Source organism: Mauremys mutica, chromosome 4, assembly GCF_020497125.1.
Source record: "Mauremys mutica isolate MM-2020 ecotype Southern chromosome 4, ASM2049712v1, whole genome shotgun sequence".
NCBI classification, from domain to species: domain Eukaryota; kingdom Metazoa; phylum Chordata; order Testudines; family Geoemydidae; genus Mauremys; species Mauremys mutica.
Window position 1 is genome coordinate 93,318,800 of NC_059075.1, and position 18,571 is coordinate 93,337,370.

Below are 18,571 nucleotides of genomic sequence, written 5' to 3' on the forward strand. Positions count from 1 at the left end.
AACCCTAATCTGAAATGGCAATACCGATTTCAGCGCTACTCCCCTTGTCGGGGAGGAGTACAGATATCTGTATTAAGAGCCCTTTATATCGATATAAAGGGCTTCGTTGTGTGGACGGGTGCAGGGTTAATGTGATTCAACGCTGCTAAATTCGATATAAACTCGTAGTGTAGACCAGGCCTAAGTAACACAGAAGATTAGATGTGCAGCTGTATCTGGAAAAGTTTAAAATAATCTGAAATCCCTCTTTGTGGTGGATTGGTCTCATCCGTCATTAGAAACACCATTCATCCTGCCGCAAGGGCTCAATCCTGCAAACACTACCTCATGTATTAGTTAGTACCATGAGCAATCCCATTGAAATCAACAGTATTGTGTTTGGTAGGAACTGGGCCCAAATGGTATAGACTATCATCTTGCGTATAGCATAGATGATTTAATGCTGTAAGGAGGGTGAACAATTCTACCTCCCATGTCAAGGATACAGATCTGGCCATAGGTTTATTGGTTCCCTAAAGGTTATATTTTTAGTTCTCTCTCCTGCCTCTCTATCTCAAATTTTAGATTGAAAAGGGAAAAGCCAGCAATATTTAAAATAGAGAGAGAAGGGTGGGGGGAAAATTGATCACATCTATGAGACTTGCCCCTCAAGCACAAGCTTGAATGGAAACAAATACAATATAAATATATTATGCTAAATTCAAGTGTGTGCATGTGCTTTTTCCTTTCATAATGTCTTTGCTGCTAGGATGCAAAGCTTTTACTGTTGGGTTTAAATGAAGAAACATACAAAATGGTCAGGGTCTAGTTTGTACCTTGCTGGTGTGTAGGGTAAGGACATAACCCTAGAGTTATAGTCATGGCTTTGAGTGTGTGATTGCTGCCTAGAGAAGAAGATGGAACTTGTTTAGTTCACTGTTTAATAGGAATATGAAACCTTGTCTGGGTGAAAAATGTTGATGGCTTTATCAATAGGGCTCAGTAAACTGTAAAGGATATGCTGCCGTCCATTTCCTATGCTATAAATTAATCTGTTGCCTTAATTAGTTTAAAAAATTGGTGGACTTTACTCGCATTTGACTTTCTTAGGCATGTTTCCAACAGTTTTAGCTCTTCAATTACTTGTCTTAGATGCTTGTGGCAGTTGGAAGACTTTTGAAGTGATTCGTTAATTTAATTTTTCTTCAGTGGAAAGTTAAATATTGTTGTTTTTTTAATATACTAAAATCAACCTAGCCCCTATTTCAAAAACTGTTGATCTTAAATATACTTTAAAACAAGATACCAGAAATTGTGCTGGGTGAGGACAATCAATGATATCAAGGGTCTTTTTCACAGGAGTATCTGCTTTGGTAAGATTCTGGGCAGCAAACTCACTTAAGCCCAAATCTCCACCAGCAATGTACAACCTGAGTAATGGGCTGTGCATTGTACTGGTCCATATGAGGATGCCTAATCCCCCTGCCCTGTGGTTAATGAGCCACATTGCAACTGCTACTGTAGCATAAACAGCCTTAACATACACCCTAACTGAAAATATTTTAGCCCATGGCCCATCTCCTGAATAGGGCACCACAGGGTCCTCCGCAGAGCTAGTCTTCGAGCAGGGCATACAAACTTCGTGGACAGTGATTCCGTACCTCTTTCTCGATCAGTGGAATCTTACTGGTTCCAATTCTAGGGTGCCTTCATGCAGTGGAGTAAGATTTGTCCCTACAACATCTAATAAACTAGAGTAAGGAGAGAACACACAAACTTGTTTATAATTGTGTTGGCCGTTTTTCTAGCAGATTATTTTAAAAAAGAATACATACTGCGCAATCAGCAAAGTACAATAAACTAATTCTAAACTTTCAGTAATTAAAATACCCCAAACAAAAAGAAAGAAATGGAAATTCATTGTGCTTGCACATGGAACTCATTTCATGCACTAAATATCACCACTCTGAAGCAAACAAAAATTGTAACTATTTAGATACGATTCAGCCTATGTCTTACTCAACTGCTTCAGACAATTTGATCACACGTGGCCTGAATTTTGCTTATTACTTCTTGCTGATCTCTGTGGATCTCAGATGGCTGCATATTAGAGTTCTTTTATCCACTTACTGCTTGTGTCTTGCTTTCTTGGATGTTCAGGGCTGAAATCAACTCTCCAATTTCAGAATAATATATTTTTGGACCCTTAGACTGTGATCTACATCATCTAGAACCTTTCACTGAAAAAATGAGCAAATGGTTTGTCTAATAGGCTGTCATTAATATTATTGTGTCATAAAGTCTCTTGCTTAGTCACCATTCACTATCTCACAGCTGGTATTTCTATTTATCCAATTGGTCTTTATATGCAGGTCTCACCATATATCCCAAAATGATGAGGGAATTGAGGTCTGTTGTCCCAGCTCAAGCTTAGGAAATACAGCATCTGTAGTTCTTTCAGGAAAGATAGGGATAGGCAAATCTGTTCTTCCAAATTTTGAATCAGTAGTATATTGTGGGTTCAAAAGTCCAACTCAAACATGAATGATATTCGGTTTAATATACTTCTAAGGAGACACTAGGGAAGAGAAAGGGAGCAGACAATGATGCAGAAAAAATCCAGGGAAAAAATAAGGGGGAAAATGGGCAGACAGACAAATACTGAAACTGGGAAAAAGATCAAAATGAGAAGAAAGCGAGAGAAAAATTGAAATGGAAAAATACTTAGTGGTATCCGCTTGTGACAGACAGACTAATTTTTTTAGGGTTGGGAAATGAATTCTATCTCTAACAGAGAGAACAGGCAACACTTTCACTAGAAAAAACACATTAAAAACAAATGAAACCCCTTTGTTAGGTTTAAATCCCAAGGGGAAAAGGTTTGTGAACTTTAAGTTGTTTTGCAAACCCACAAAGTAGGTTGAGACACTCACACAACCAGAACTTCCAAGATTTTCCTGCTCCCATAGAGACTCTGAAACCAGTGAGTGATCTTACATCCCACCTCTTCAGGAACACAACTGAACATGAAGGGCTGCAAGGGTTTTCCATAGACCATTCCCTTATTTTTTACTGAAGAAAGAAAAAGAGAGTCAGGTGGTGTGCTTTGGACATCACATATAGAAGAGAAACATGAGGGCAATCTTGAAACTAGCTGCACAGATCCAACATAATGGTTTTATGATAAGTTTACATTAACTGAACAGAGAACTGGAAGTGTACTTTGTGGAACTTTATGCACAATTATGAAGATTCTATCATAGTAGCTTTTTATTTCACAGAAAAATTGTAAACATTCCTGGAGGCCAAGAGTATATTCATTGAAATGTGGTTCCCAAATTGTGTCTTGATGTCTGAGAAACATATTTAGATTCCACTTTGGTCTTGGAATGGATCATACAGTTATGCAGGAAGAGAAAACTAAACAAACCCATTTGATCACTTTCATATTAAAAATGTGGATAAATTGGTTTATCCGGCCTGCGCAAACACAGATAGCTGAAGCTGCCGGCAAATGCAGATATACTTTGTCGAAATGTTTTTTGCCCAATATGTTTGACCTTTTTTCATCAAAGAATATTCAGTTGACTATAAAAGCTTTTCAAGCTATCTCCAAAAACTCAACATGAATTTATTTCATTGTAGAAAAATGTAGTAACTTCTCCTGAATGACTAACAATTTGTAGGTGTTGAGGGTAAAAGTCTGCATCTGTTGGCATTAAAAATATAGTGGAGGTTGGGTAAGCTGAAGAAAAATTAAATGACTTCGTTTACAGTACTGTAGATTACTACAATATATAAAGTTATATCAGGAAGAAACAGGCTGATTTTACTGCTAGGTAAAATGAAGCGTTGATCACCTTGGTTGTATGATGACTTTATAATGTGATATATACAGACACAAAAATATTGTTTCATAATCAGAGTGAAAAATTATTGCCCCCTGTTTGAAAATTGACATGTAGAGGGATATAATGCTTTAAATGCAACCTTAAAACTTCAATCAATATTATGGTAATTGCTCACCAACAAATGCTTATAGTTAGGATGGTTAATTTTATAACACTATTTTCGCTTACTCATAACTTACTGAAAAATGCTCCTTTCAGGGCTAAACTTACCATGCTTCACTGCTGAGCAAAAATCCCTTCAGCTGTTTTAGAGTTGGCTGGGCGTATAGGGGAAGAAATACAGATTTTTACGTATAAAATTCGAATCATTCTTTTTTATCTAGTGTTATGTAGCAGCATAGCTACTATTAGAAACTTGATGTGAAAATGGAGCTGGATCCTGTCAGTTGGTGAACACCCTCAACTCCTGTTGACTTTCCTGGGAGTTGGTGGTGCAGTGCATGGTGCAGGATCCTAACTTTATAACTGATGCTTATTTTTTTTTCTTTGAGAAATCTTTAATTAGACACAATTAAGTACAGAGGTCATACTCAGAATGATAAATCTACAGTGAGTTTCCTTTTGGGTAGTCAGCTGATTGGCAGTTGCACTGGTGGTATTTCCTTAGCAGCAGCTCAGTTCACATTCATCATTCTGAAGAGAGAAAAAAATATGGAAAATATGTATTTTTAAGGAGAGAGTTAACACAGCAATCACCAATTGGATATGAGGAACTTCTTCAAGGAATCAATGGGAGCTGGTTTGCACCCTTATGGACTGGTAAGAATTAGTGATGTCTGTACCTAGTGGTTATTTCTAAGGAAATTTTAGGCCCACATCTAAAGATTTTATTGGGAGGGGAAAGAGGAAGATTTTTATTTTTTTCCATTTTGCAAATGCAGTCATCTTCTTAAAAACAGATCTGCTGCTGCCTTCTAAACAGACAACTGTCCTCAACTAAGCAACAGTAGAAGTAAAGTGTAAATTTTCACCCTTTTGTGTCTCTGAGGCCTCAGCTTCAAAACTTAATAGGGCTATTGAAATGCTCATATTTTTCTTTACACAAAATAACCAAATAAATGAAATTAATGTCATTTTAAGGATTAATCACAAAAAACAAGCAATAAAAATGTTTTGGTTTTTTGGATAACATTAACTCCCCCTTTTGAATTAACTAATGTAAATATCTGGGTCTCCAGACTGTCTGCCTGGAAGGCAGGGATCCAGTGAATTGGCTGGAAATGTTAAAAAAGATTCCAGAAAAGGAATTTTTCAAACATTTCCATTCTGTGGGAAATTTTGCATTTCCGACTTGAAGGGACCTCATTTAAAGAGAAGGTCAGTTATTTCAATTAAGGCTTCTTTCCATTCCTTCATGATTACTTCCTTTTTTCTTTCTATTGGTTGATAGCACCTGGAAAAAAGAACAGTAGATAAATGCTGTTATCTTATCAATTAAAAACATACCTTGGCACCACTCTTCAGACCTGTAGGATATAGCGGGCCAAGTTCTCCTCTGCTTGTACAATGGTTTTCATTGACACCTGAGCAGTGTGGGTGTAAAACACCATGACTAGTGTGAGTGAGAGAATTCTGATTTGGCTGCATTCTGCACAGGTGTAAAAGATGAAAGGCAATGGATAATCAGGTCCAATAATGTGTAACTGGAAGATTGAAATACTTCACTCTACACTCATTTATTCTTTCTGCTCTCCCACATTTTTAGAAGTGGATTGGCTGTTCCACCTCCTGGTCTGTAATTTTCCCCAAAGCCTATGTTTCTAAGCCATGTGCCTTTCCCAGTGTTACTTGCTGCCTTAGAGCAGAGGACTGGCAATCAGGATTCCTGGGTTCAATTGTTCCCTGAACTTCCACTTATTCCTCATGTGCCTCAGTTTCCATATGTAAAATGGAAATAGGTATTATCTATTTTATGAAGGTTTTGTGAAGATTAATTCATGTTTTGTGAAGCCTAGTTAGATTAATATATGCAGGTGCTATGTTTGTGCATGGTATTAATATTATTAGACTGTATTGCCCTGTTTCTAAAATCACTCTGTGGTATATTCCAATTTCTGTAAATTCTAGCTGTCAATCAGTGTGAAATTGAATTGATTGTGGTCATGCTGGTGATCAGTGCCTCCCTATCTCATCTACTCATTGGTGATAATGTTAGAAAGACAAACCTTTTTATCCTTTCCACTGCTAAGTTCACTTTATTGGTCTCACATCCTCATGTGCAGAATCTCTTTGCCATCTCACATAACTGCGAACTATAGTCTGCTTCTTCTGAAGTAATTCTCTTAACCCTGGTTAGCTGGCTGTAAGGAAGATCCTTTTCCAGTGGCCTAGGATGAAAGCTTGAATCTGGTAAAAGGTTACTCCGATCTGTCTCTTTCCAATAGACTTTTGTTTCCAAGTAACTTTTATAATACTTTGTAAGTTGTACATCTAAACAATGGGTAGTATGAGCAGAAGTTAAGACATAATATTTTTAGTAGCAAGCTAAACTGTGGATGAGGGTAGATTTGCCTGTTTTTTATATTCACAAAGCTCTGCATGCAAAAGGGGCTAATTCTTCTCCCCTGCTTTTTAACCTGTGCAAAATGGATGTAAAATACTACTGGTTCGGAATGGTGGAACTTCATTTACTATATACTAGGATAAATTAATACACAAGGTACAATCAGGCTCATAGTAAATAGAATTAGCAGCAAAGAATTCCTCCCATCCTGTGAACAATAGGAGCAAACTCTCCTTTGGGATAACTTGGCCTAACTTAATGGAAGTCAATGGAATTGAGTCAATTTCCACCAGTAGAGTATTTGACCCTAATTACTGTACATCCACTGTAGCAACTCGCATGGAACTTGGAGGGTGGAGCCAGGGCCGGCTCTAGGTTTTTTGCCGCCCCAAGCAAAAAAAAATAATTTGGCTGCCCCCACCCCATCCCTGGGCTCCCACCCGCACCCTCCTGCTGCCCCAGACTTGGGCTCTCCCCTCACACCTGCACCCCCTGCTGCCCCAGCTCTGGGCCTCCCCCGACCCACACCCCTCTGCCATCCCAGCCCTGGGCTTTCCCCCCCACACACACCGTGCCACCCCAGCTCTGGGATCTCCCCCACCACCCGCAGCCCCCTTCCGCCCCAGCCCTGGGCTCTCCCCCTCCCACACCCCATGCCGCCTCAGCCCTGGGCTCTGCCCTGTCCACCCGCACCCCCTGCCGCCCCAGCCCTGGGCTCTCCTCCCCCACACCTGCACCCTCCTTCCGCCCCAGCCCAGGGTCACTGGGAACTTGCTCCCAGGGCAGGTCATTCAGCAGAAATTTTGGATGTGCACAGAACACAGACAGGATTGGTTTCCATATGGTTACAGAACTGCAGTAAAGTGGAACAATTTTCAGCTTGTGTGATTGGAGGATATCTGGATGCATATTATAAGACTGTCCTCCATAAATGCCTTTATTATTCTTTTGTTCTACTCTTTGTTTCTATGGGGAATTTGCCAATGCAATATCACTGTCTTCCTTTTAAACAAATAAAACTAAAAAACAAAACGAAACAAAACACAATGGCTGTTGAAAATAGCAATTCCAGTCCTAAAAACCATTGGGAAGCATTTCTTGCTCAATTTTATCCTCCTTTTTCTATAGCAAATTACAGTGGATCAGTATATTTGATTTGGGAGAAATGAAGTATCAGCTGCCCAAATTGAGTTTGAGCACTCCTGAATTTTGAGGTGTTCAGATCTCAAAGGCAGGTGCTAGATTCCCTTTCTGAATATCAGCCAGTGGTGAGCTGCAGCCGGTTCGCACCGGATCGCGTGAACCGGTTGTTAAATTTAGAAGCCCCCTTTAGAACCGGTTGTTCCTGGAGGGACAACTAGTTCCAAAAGGGCTTTTAAATTTAACTAAAACTCTAGCAGCTCCCTGCCCTTCCCCCAGCCCCAGCTCACCTCACTCCGCCTCCTCTTCAGAAGCTCCTCCGGCTTCTCCTCCCCCTCCCCAGCTTCCCGCGAATCAGCTGTTCGCGCGGGAAGCCTGGGAGGCCTGAGAAGAAGCAGCGCTTCCACCAGGTGAGCTGGGGCCTGGGGCAGGAGTGCCAGCGGGAGGAGGGCTCCAGGCGGCCCGCCGCTAGGCGAGGTCCCGGCGAGACTCTGGGGTCGGGTGGCGCGGCTCCTGCCCCCAGGGTCCAGCTGCGACCTCGGCCGGGTCCGGGCAGGCGGCGCGGCTCCTGCCGCCGGGTCCGGAGTCTGGGCGGGAGGCGCAGCTCCGGCCGCCGGGTCTGGCCCCCGGGTCCTGCCCGGCGTAGCTGTTGCCCAGCCCCCGGGTCTGGCCCCGACCTCAGCCGGGCGGCGCAGCTCCTGCCCGGCCCGACCTTGACCGGGTGGTTCCGGTCCCAGCCCCAGCCCAGCTGGGCCCCCATCTCCAGGTAGCATGGTAAGGGAGCAGGGAGGGGGTGTTGGAAGAGGGCAGGGGAGTTGGGGGGGTGGATTAGTGTCAGGGCAGTCAGAGGGCAGGGAACAGGGGGATTGAACAGGGGCAAGGTTCCCGGGGTGGCAGTCAGGAAGAAGCAGGGGTTGGATGGGGCGGTGGGGGGCAGTTAGGGGTAGGGATTCCAGGGACAGTCAGGGGACAGAGAGAAGGGGTGGTTGGATGGTGCAGGGGTCCCTGGGTGCCATTAGGAATGAGAGAAGGGGTTGGATGGGGTGGCAAGGGGCAGTCAGAGGACAGGGAAGTGGGGTGGATAGGGCACGGGTCCGGGGGGGGCTGTCAAGGAACATGGGGGGGTTGGATGGGGCAGGAGTCCCCAGGGGGGGCATGACCCCTCATGGGGTGAGGAGGAGGGAACCGGTTGTTAGTATTTTGGCAGCTCATCACTGATATCAGCTAAATCTGGAAAGGAAAAGTCAATTTCTGCTTCCATGGCTCAGAAGTGGAAATTCTCCTAAGTGCCTGGTAGTGTATCTAAAGCTACCCAGGTCCAGAGCCTCCCCTCCCTTACTTTTCATTTTAAATTCTAGTGGGATCCATATACCTCCCTTGCTAGGCTTCAGATAGAGAGGGGCACCCAATTCCTTCTTTGGGGGCTGCAAGGTGAGGTCACACCAGTATCCCTAATCCAGTCTGGGGATGTCTTCTGAAGGGGCTATCTGGGCCAAAGCCTTCTACTTCTTGGGCACACTTGTTCCCCATTCACAGTGCCACTCTGCTCTAGCAGTGAGCTCTCCATTCACAGCAAGCTGCAGCATGAGGTTTTAGCTACCATACTTCCTCCCTTTCCCTTTCCTGTTGATAGCAGCCAAGGGAATGCTGGGAAATATAGTTCTTTCCCTGCTCCAGGGCTGGCTCTATAGGCAGGGAGCTAACCAAGGAACTACAGCTCCCAGGGCCCCCTGTTGGTTCTCAGCTCCCAGGCTGGATCCCTGCCAGCTGCCGCCCCTGCAAATGGGCTGCCCCAAGTCGCTGCTTGCTTTGCTGGTGCCTAGAGCCTCCCCTGGGTGGAGCACAGGGTGCAGGAGGGAAAAATTGGGAAGAGGCTCAGGCTATGTAGGTGTTAGGAAGCGAGAATGTGGTTAGAATGCTAGCTGAAGATTTTGTACCTCGGCAAGTAGTTCTCTTAATACACAGTCAGTTTAGCTTTAGATGCATGGAATTCTGTCATATTATTACCCAGCATGTGATACGTGAAACATCCATTGTTTGTTTATGGCATTGTGCTATGACTCTATGGTGGGAAATCTATGCTGCTAAATGGGAGCTCTGGATGTGGGACAACTGCAAGATTATCCCCAAAATGTACAGTAGGAGAGACATTTATATTTCTCTTCGCATTGTACAATTGTGGCTTTAAGCACAGCACTGCTCCTTAGAGAAAAAGATGGAGTTTTTGTAGTTCTCTGCTTAATAGGAATGTGAAAAGCTGAATCTTAGAACTATCCACATATTGGTTATTTAAATATTTTAGTTTGTGAATCGGAGCTTTAAAAAAACACAAGGCATGTGCTGCAAGGAGGGAAATAACTGCACATGCTTTTTTTCACATAAGCCATTTTGCCATAAAGAAAGCATGTGGAAAACTACTACAAGAATAATCTTTTAAACAGTTCCTTGTAATTGCATAATATATATATTGGTGTCATTCTCTTCAACATAATAAAATGCAGAGATACAATTAAAATGTTCAAAACCACATACCAATATGATCTAATTGCTTGCTGATGACATCTTAAAAACAATTGTTGCCATAAATAACTTTCTTTAAACATTCCACTGACTTCCTGGTGTGTGTTCCCTGTAATTACTTGCTCATTACTAATTGGGAAAGGGTAATATTTCAGAAATTCAAACTTAGAATAATTCATGAGGATTTCTAGATCTCAAACAATTGAACATCTGCAAACTAATTTCCTTGACCCATTCCTGTGCTTTAGTGTTAGTTTCACTAATTGAATATAATCACACCAGGGCAAAAATAATGTTCTTAATTAATTGCCATATGACAAAATGGTTTGGGAACTTGCCTTGCTTTTGAAAAGTTTGAGGGAAGGAAAAACTAAGGATTTGCCCAAGAATTCTTCTACCTAATCACTGGCCTGGCTATCAGAGTCCAAACGCTGCCCTCAGATTTAAGGCATGGGAGTTGTATGTGTTGGTGCATAAATATGTCCAAGCTTTATTTTAGTCAATAACTCCTAATGTGTCGTAAGAGTCACTCCCATATACTGAGCAGCTGATGTACATTGTTCCATCAGAGACAAGTGCTGGTTAGAAATGGCTGTTAATTTTATTTTGAACTGTCCACACATAGCTACCACATGCTAAATGCTTCTCCTCGACCTATCCCAGTAACATTACACTGGGCCAACATCATTAATCAGATATTGCTACAGCAGTGTACCTGCTGAAAGATTTTTACATGCACTGGGCCGTAGCTCTCTTTATTATTATTAGTTCTGCAGACTGATGAGTTTGTCAATAGTAAGAACCTGGGGCTTTTTGTTCAATCTCAAGTCCAATTGCCTACAGTTGTTCACCTTTTCTTAAAAAATGGAATCAAGGTAACTACAATGTCTCACTTACCTACATACATATCCAAACATGGGAGAAGGAAAGTTGATGGATGGGATAAAGACATCTGTTGTGTATTTGGTTGTCATGGTTTTTGGTTCCTATGGTAATTGAGTTAGATTATTAGGGGATAGCTCAGCCAACTTCAGCCGGCTGGGGGAGTTCTCTGAGTCTGTAAATAAAATGGTGGTTTTGTCAGCTGTCTGCTGTCTGGCCTCAAGTGATTTCTTCCTAAACCGGCTGCCCCCAAGGATATAACAAGTGGTGACGATGGATGGGATCCTGGTGCTGCTCCAGTAACAGAAGGAAGTAGAAGTCAAGGTACAAAACAAACAAATAAAAATACTGCTTGTTTGCACTGACTGTGAAAGTGAAACTAAAATCATGGCTACTCTGACCAGGCCACTGGAACCTTCTGATGAGAATATAGAGCAGTGGCATGTGTATACTGAGCGTTTTGAGCTTTTTGGTATTGCAAATGACATTACAGAAACAAAGAAGGTGCCAATATTCTTAAGTGTTGTAGGGGCTAAAACCTACTCCCTGCTACGCAGCTTACTACACCATGTTAAGCCTGAGACTAAATCTTACAGTGACATTGTGGAAATCCTGGGGTCCCATTTCTCCCCAAAATCACTGGTAATTGCTGAAAGATATAGGTTCCACAAAAGAGACCAAAAGGAAGATGAAACAGTTGTACAATTTGTAGCCATTTTAAAAAAGCTAGCAGAACACTGTGAATTTAAAGAGATGTTAAATGATGCCCTGCATGACAGGTTAGTGTGTGGCCTGTACAGTGAAGCTATATGGAAGCGCCTACTGACAGAGGCTCAGCTTACCTTACAGAAGGCTGTTGATATTGCTGTCTCCATGGAACTGGCTACAAGGGAGGCGCAATACATCGGTGCATCCCCTAGGGTGCAAAAAGTGTCACAAGAACTGACCCACAAAACGGTGCAGAGTCAAGAATGTTACCGCTGTGGTAAGCCGGGTCACCAGGCATCGGAATGCTGGTGTAAGGACCTGGTGTGTCGACACTGTGGCAAAAAGGGACACATTGAATGTGCCTGTGGTCTGGCCGACAAAAAGAGGAACCTTGCATACCCTAGAGCAGACCCAGGATGATCAAGGTGACACCTCAGTGCAAGAGAAAGTGCCACTGCATGTTTTGTCTTTGGCAGCGGGCTCACATGAATACTGGGTAACCCCGTTATTGGATGGCAAACGTATACGCATGGAACTGGACACCGGTGCAGCCATCTCACTGATCTCCGAGACTGTGTATAAAGAAAAGCTACAGCATCTTCTGCTTAAGGCAACAAAAACTGTTCTGAAGACGTATACGGGAGAAGCTGTGCCTATGCTGGGCACTATTGATGTTAAGGTGGAGCTCAATGGACAGGTGGCTAAATTGCCACTGTTTGTGGTGAGAGGTAACTACCCAGCCTTAATGGGTAGGTCTTGGCTTGGGAAGATTCAACTGAACTGGGCAGAAGTGCACCGGATGACTAAAGAAGAAACCAGTCTAACCCCTATACTAAGGAACATGCTGCTGTTTTTGGAGATGATTTGGGAAGTATGAAGGGAATCACTGTGACATTGAACATTAAACCTGACAGTCCACCAAAATATCTGAAAGCCCGAACTGTGCCATATGCCATCAGGCCAAAAGTTGAAGCAGACCTGGAGCACCTGGTCACCAATGGAGTCCTAATACCAGTTACCCATAGCTCATGGGCCACTCCTATCGTTCCAATAGTGAAGAAAGATGGCTCTCTCCGGATTCGCGGTGATTTTAAAGTCACTGTCAACCCAGTGTTGTGTGCAGAGCAATACCCACTTCCCCGCATCGATGACCTCTTCGCAGGCCTGGCTGGGGGACAAAAGTTCAGTAAGATTGATCTGAGTCAAGCATATTTACAGATGCACGTCGATGAAAAGTCCCAAGAGCTGTTGACTATTGTGACTCATAAGGGGCTTTATCGATACTGCCGCCTACCCTTCGGAATAACATCTGCTCCCGCCCTGTTCCAGAGGGCTATGGACCAGATCTTGTGTGGCTTGTCAGGAGTTCAGTGCTATCTGGATGGTATCCTGGTCACTGGAAGAAATGAAGAGGATCACTTAAAGAATTTAGAGGCTACCCTACAAAGACTGGAAGAGTATGGCCTACGAGTTCGCAAAGACAAGTGTGAATTCTTCAAGCCCTCTGTTGAATATTTGGGACACATCATTGATTCTGCAGGTCTTCATAAGGCCCCTGCAAAAGTTAAAGCTATTGTGGAGGCTCCCCCACCTCGAAATGTAAGCCAGCTGCGCTCGTTTCTAGGACTACTGAACTACTATGGAAAGTTCATCTCACAGTTAGCCACACTGCTAAAACCACTTCATGAGCTCCTTGGGCAGAACAAGGCCTGGAAGTGGACTGAAGCCTGTAATGTTGCATTTAACAAAGCTAAGGATGCATTGCTAAATTCTGAAGTTCTAACGCACTTTGATCCATCCTTACCCCTACAATTGGCCTGCGATGCCTCCCCTTATGGAGTGGGAGCAGTCGTGTCACACATTATGCCTTCGGGAGAAGAGAGACCTATTGCTTTTGCTTCACACACTCAAAGGCCTGGTCTACACTAGGACTTTAATTCGAATTTAGCAGCGTTAATTCGAATTAACCGCGCACCCGTCCACACCAGGAAGCCATTTAATACGACCTAGAGGGCTCTTTAGTTCGAATTCGGTACTCCACCCCGACGAGGGGAGTAGTGCTAAATTCGACATGGTTATGTCGAATTATGCTAGGTGTGGATGCAAATCGAACTTAGTAGCTCCGGGAGCTATCCCACAGTGCACCACTGTGTTGACGCTCTGGACAGCAGTCCGAGCTCAGATGTTCTGATCAGCCATACAGGAAAAGCCCCGGGAAAATTTGAATTCCTTTTCCTGTCTGGCCAGTTTGAATCTCAATTCCTGGTTGGACATCGGGGCGAGCTCAGCAGCACTGGCAGCGATGCAGAGCTCTCCAGCAGAGGAGTCCATGCAATCTCAGAGTAGAAAGAGGGCCTCAGCATGGTCTGACCGGGAAGTCTTGGATCTGATCGCTGTGTGGGGCGATGAGTCTGTGCTTTCAGAGCTGCGCTCCAAAAAACGGAATGCAAAGACCTACAAGAAGGTCTCCAAAGCCGTGGCACTCAGAGGATACAGCCGGGATGCAACGCAGTGCCGCGTGAAAATCAAGGACCTGAGACAAGGCTACCAAAAAATCAAAGCAGCAAACGGACGCTCCGGAGCCCAGCCCCAGACATGCCGCTTCTACGAGGCACTGCATGCCATTCTCGGAGAGGTACTCGAAAAGCCTCCGCAGGAGGTTCCTGGGGAGAGGTGCCTTATTGGGTGCTCCGTGGAAGCACACTCTTCCGCGCCAGGCCATCCTGAGGTATAGTGGGAGCATTGCCTCGACCAGCATGGCAGCATAGGGCCCTGGTCTGTGCAGGGATTCATGCAGCATGCGCTCTCTGTTTCTCCTGGAGACCCGCCTCAGGGTGATCTCGCTCGGCGACTGCTGCATCTAATTAGGGGAATTACTTTAATGTTACTATTGTGAATGCTTGACTTTTCCTTTGCATAACAATGACCGTCGTTTAACAGCCACGTGTTGGAGGCTGCAGAGGAAAAGCATACAGGGATCTTTCCCAGGGACAGCCGCGAGGGGCTGGAACAGGGTCAGACTTTATGCTTTCCAGATTGACTGCAGCAGGAGGGCACTGCTATCCATTAACTGTTAAGCAACCTAAAGTTTACGGCTTACCAGGCCTGGCTGCTACACGGATTCTGCTGTCCTGCCCCGCTTGTCCGATCTCCAGTGGAAGACCCCAGGCAATGAAAGCGAATGCCGAAAATTGGAACTTGTCCTGAGAGCACATGAGATTAGGTGCCCTGTATGGTCTTGTTCACAGAAACTGAGTAGACTGTGTTCAGTGTTCGCAAACATGTATCTTTGCAAGGAAATCACTTCCTTTTTCCCATCACACAGCTGCGGCTCTTTCCCGAACTGCCCCGGCATCCCCCTCACAGAGGCTGGCGCAGATTAGGCGGCGAAAGAAAAAGACTCGGGATGAGATGTTCGCTGAACTCATGGCCTGCTCCAGAGCCGAGGCGGCCCAGCAGAGCCAGTGGAGGGAGACCCTCTCTCAGCAGCAGCGCTCACACAACGAACGGGAGAACAGGTGGCGGCAGGAAGACCAGCAGGCGACTCAAACGCTGCTTGGACTAATGAGGGAGCAAACGGACACGCTCCAGCGCCTTGTGGATGTTCTGCAGGACCGCAGGCAGGAGCAGAGAGCCCCCCTGAATTGTATCTGCAACCGCCCTCCCCCGCCACAAAGTCCTGTCCCCCCCTCACCCAAAATCAGAAGAAGGAGGGGCGCTAGGGGCCGTGAAAACTGTCACTCCACCCCAGCAGAGCGCTCATGTACCAAACAGCTCTCATTCCCTAAAGTATGAGAATTGCTTGCCTTCCTGGCTCACCCGATCCCAAATCCCAGTTTCATCCCACAACTGTGTAGTTGAGTATTAAAAATAGTTTGCTGTTCATTACTGTTTCCGTCATGTTTCTTTGCAGAAGACTTTGTGTGAAGGGGGGGGAGGGGTTTGTTAATTGCATAGGCCAGCCACCATTAACAGGGTACAGACATGGGGGCAGGATCAACAGCAGATCACACACAGAGTGCAGTCACTAGGCACCCGGGTCACTCTGCGAGGTGTCTGCTGCCCCAGGTCAGTCTGGGAGGTGTATGTTGCCCCAGGGTCCGAGCGCCTGGCATCCACAAATGGCAAGGCAGGCTGCCCTTACCATGCCCTTCCACCCTAGCCATGAACCTCTCCGATGCCCTGAGCCCCAGCCAGAGCCATCATCCCCCCACACCTACTCACCCTTCCCACACACCCCTCACCCCTTCCTGCAAACCCACCCCTTCCTGCACACCCTCCGGTAACCGTCCTCCCCCCAGAGACCGCAGTAGGAGCAGGAGCCTGTCAGTCCTCGAGTGTAGAAGCGGTCTGTACATCACTGCACACCGTACCCACCACAGTCTGCGTCCCTGTTGGAACCCTTGAACGAGGATTCGTTAGTAAAGAAAACTTTGTTAATTAAAAATGTTCCAATAACTTTATTTTTAAACGTCTGTTGGAATGGGGGAAACCTGGTGAACGGGGTATGTAACTGCTGAAAAAAGTCAATAGTAACTGAAACAGGGGCAGGTTCAGCTTCTCTGTAAAGAGACTGGACAGTCATAGGTTACCCTGCTCTCTGAGGAACCTAGCTTTCAAAGCCTCCCGGATGCACAGCGCTTCCCGCTGGGCTCTTCTAATCGCACGGGTGTCTGGCTGAGCGTAATCAGCAGCCAGGCGATTTGCCTCAACCTCCCATCCCGCCATAAAGGTCTCTCCCTTGCTCTCACAGAGATTGTGGAGCACACAGCAAGCTGCAATAACAATGGGGATATTGGTTTTGCTGAGATCCGAGCGAGTCAGTAAGCTTCTCCATCTCCCCTTGAGACGTCCGAAAGCACACTCCACCACCATTCTGCACTTGCTCAGCCGGTAGTTGAAGAGCTCCTTGTCACTGTCCAGGGCGCCTGTATAGGGCTTCATGAGCCAGGGCATTAGCGGGTAGGCTGGGTCCCCGAGGATCACTTTAGGCATCTCCACATCCCCAACACTTACTTTGTGGTCCGGGAAGAAACTACCTTCATGCAGGAGTCTAAACAGACCAGAGTTCCTGAAAACACGCGCGTCATGAACCTTGCCCGGCCACCCGACGTAGATGTTGGTAAAACGTCCCCTATGGTCCACCAGTGCTTGCAGCACCATTGAAAAGTAGCCCTTTCGGTTAATATACTGGCTGGCCTGGTGGGCCGGTCCCAGGATAGGGATGTGAGTGCTATCTATAGCCCCACCGCAGTTTGGGAATCCCATCGCGGCGAAGCCATCTATGACGACCTGGACGTTTCCCAGGGTCACTACCTTTGAGAGCAGTAGCTCAACGATTGCGTGGGCTACTTGCATCACAGCAACCCCCACAGTAGATTTGCCCACGCCAAAGTGGTTCGCTACTGACCGGTAGCTGTCTGGCGTGGCAAGTTTCCAGAGGGCTATGGCCACTCGCTTCTGCACACTCAGGGCTGCTCGCATCCGGGTGTTCTGGCGCTTCAGGGCAGGGGCCAGCAAGTCTCACAGTTCAAGGAAAGTGCCCTTACGCATCCTGAAGTTTCGCAGCCACTGTGATTCAGCCCAGACCTGCAGCACTATGCGGTCCCACCAGTCCGTGCTTGTTTCCTGGGCCCAGAATCGCCGTTCCATAGCATGAACGTGACCCATTGCCACCATGATCTCCGCGGCGCGGGATCCCGTGCTTTGTGAGAGGTCTGTGCCACTCTCACACTTCATGTCCTCACCGCGCTGCCGGAGCCTCCTCGCCCGATTTCTCAGCAGCTGACTGTGGAAGAGGTGTTCGATAAGGTGCGAGGAGTTGACAACGGCCATAAGTGCAGCGATGATCGCAGCGGGCTCCATGCTCGCAGTGCTGTGGCGTCCGCGCTGTCACTGACCAGAAAAGTGTGCGAACAGAGTTCCCGCCGGCGCTTTCAGGGAGAGAGGGCGGGAGTGACGGTTGAATGACGACAGTTACCCAAAACCACCCTCAACACATTTTTCCCCCAGCAGGCATTGGGGGCTCTACCCAGCATTCCAATGGGAAGCGGGGACTGCGGGAACTGTGGGATAGCTGCCCAGAATGCACCGCTTCCAATGTCGACGCTTGCCCCGTTAGTGTGGACTCACAAAGTCGAATTAGTGTCCTTAGTGTGGATACACAAATTCGAATTCATCAGGTCGAATCCACAAATTCGACCTACGTTAAATCGAACTACTCTTGTAGTGTAGACATACCCTAAGCAAAGCAGAAACTAACTACGCCCAAATCGAACGTGAGGCATTAGGAATTGTTTTTGGAATTCGGAAGTTTCACCAGTACCTGTTTGGGCGAAAGTTTACTCTTCTCACAGACCATCGACCTCTGACGTCAATTTTTGGACCCTACACAGGCATTCCCCCGTTAGCTGCTAGTCGTATGCAACGTTGGGCATTGTTACTTTCAGCACACACATATGAAATCAAATATCGGAAATCCACTCTGCACGGCAATGCAGATGGCCTCTCAAGGTTGCCTTTGCCGGTCAAACATCAAGATAGTGCCCAAAAGGAAATCTTCTACTTTGAACAGGTAGAGAATACACCCATCACTGCTACTCAGATAAAGAAGGCAACCCGCGTTGACCCAGTATTGTCCCAAGTTATGGACCTGGTGATGCATGGAAAATCTCGACAAACCTTTCCGGTCTCATCTGACCTTGTTCCCTACATGTCCAGAAGGACAGAGTTATCGGTCCAACCTGGTTGTTTGTTGTGGGGGAGACGTGTCATTATTCCACCACCACTGAGATCACAGCTGTTAGAACAGCTACATTCTGGTCACTGTGGAATAGTACGCATGAAGGAAATTGCACGAAGCTATTTTTGGTGGCCTGGATTGGACAGTGCTATTGAAGAGAAGGCAAAAGCTTGTATGTCATGTCAG

The 18,571-nt window shown here is 45.8% G+C and overlaps 1 long non-coding RNA gene across 1 annotated transcript; it reads right to left on the minus strand.

The window, feature by feature from the left end:
- Positions 1–5,340: 5,340 nt before the first annotated feature.
- On the minus strand, positions 5,341–10,997 carry LOC123369577. The gene is made up of 3 exons (XR_006579089.1): positions 10,951–10,997; positions 6,056–6,217; positions 5,341–5,413 (listed from the first exon to the last, which is right to left on the minus strand). It is a non-coding gene; the product is annotated as an uncharacterized LOC123369577 (long non-coding RNA).
- Between the last annotated feature and the right edge of the window lie 7,574 nt (positions 10,998–18,571).